At 35.3% G+C, this 1,580-nt stretch overlaps 1 protein-coding gene across 1 annotated transcript in view; it reads left to right on the top strand.

The window, feature by feature from the left end:
- The window catches only part of capn5a (calpain 5a), a 27,031-nt gene that overhangs the window by 20,344 nt on the left and 5,107 nt on the right, over positions 1-1,580 (top strand). The window lies entirely within an intron of this gene.

The following is a 1,580-nucleotide window of genomic DNA, read 5'->3' as shown; positions in this document are numbered from 1 at the left end:
ACATGCATGTTTTGGGACTATACTTTTCAAAACATTGTGTATTTTATATATATATATATATATATACACACACAATTATTATTATTTTTTCCCCCCTAAAATAAGTGACCAGTTGAAATTTTCAGTGGTTATCAACAGGTGCTGCACTGTGCTGTTAAGTTAATTAAACTTAATACTTTTACTTAAAGCTAAGTTATGTGCATGAAAAGTATGCAGCTGCTGATTTAGGACTTTAGTTCAGAATCAACTCATGAACTCAAACTGAAACTCCTCGTAAAACTGTTCAGTCTTCTTATTGATGGTTGTTCTTTTCTGTCTGTCCATTGCCTTTCCTCTCCCAGGATGGAGTTTGAGGATTTCTGTAAGTATTTCACAGACCTGATTCTGTGCCGCTTGATTAACACGTCGTACCTGAGCATCCACAAGATCTGGGAGGAGGCAGTGATGCGGGGCTCCTGGTGTCGCCATGACGACCCTTTAATGAACCGATCAGGAGGCTGCATCAACCACAAAGCCACGTTCCTCCAGAACCCACAGGTGCGCAGCGCTCGTTCACAAGTGTGTGTTTATTGTGTAGACGGGTACTGAAGAGTGGCTCTGTGTTTTTCAGTATGTGTTCGACGTGACGAAGACTGAGGACGAGGTTCTGATCTGCCTGCAGCAGCAGGACAAGAGAGCTCAATCCAAAGATGGGAAAGGAGACAACATCGCCATCGGCTTTTATATCCAAAACGTATGTATATTATGCACATAAATTAATCTTGAAAACATATTCTGCTGATTTGCAAAAGAGGCCTAGTATTACATATTCTGATGATGCTGAGTTCAAAAATATCAATAAAAACTTTCCATTGTGAGTTTTTACTCAAAATAAGAATGAAGATCATTCAAACTATATATGTATACATGTACCAGTTTTAATGCACTTATCAAAATAACACAAGCATTCAAATGTCAAAACCTTTGGTTTTAATGACAAAAGGATGTATTAAAAATGTATCATTTAACTCACAATCTGCAAAGGAGTGGGAAAATATGTTCAAATACTCAAATACATTTAATATCAAAGAACTTCACAAAATAACTTTTTTTTACAGAATTTAGCATTTTCTTCTGACACTGGTCATAATTCTGACCTTGAAATCAGGAGTAAGAAACTGTGAAGGACAATCAGAGAATCTGTTCAACAAATATATATTCTGATCAAATATTCCTGGCTCAGAAAAATGCAAAAATAACTGGTTTCCCCTTAATAAAAAAACAGGATTTCTGCGGGTCGGAAAAAGGCCTTAAAAGTCTTAATTCGTCCTTCCACAAATTAAGGCCTTTAGCAGAACGTCTTAAATTCATCAAGTCATGGCATTAAATGTTGCATGCACTGCAAAAACTGAATATCTTCCTCAGTAATTTTGTTTTCCAATACAAATATCTAAGCATTCTTAAATCATGATAAACTGGAGATGCAAAAGGTATGAAATATATGAAGTCTTGTTTTCTAAGAAATTAAACAAAATGAAGTGAGTTTACATCTGTATGAAAACGTATTTTCCATTTGAATTAAGTTTTTGTTTTTTTTATCA

This window comes from Sinocyclocheilus grahami, unplaced genomic scaffold (genome assembly GCF_001515645.1).
Source record: "Sinocyclocheilus grahami isolate Dianchi unplaced genomic scaffold, SAMN03320097.WGS_v1.1 scaffold14.1, whole genome shotgun sequence".
Lineage (NCBI taxonomy): Eukaryota > Metazoa > Chordata > Actinopteri > Cypriniformes > Cyprinidae > Sinocyclocheilus > Sinocyclocheilus grahami.
Note: the sequence above shows the minus strand (reverse complement) of the source record. Positions and strands in the feature narration are given on the sequence as shown.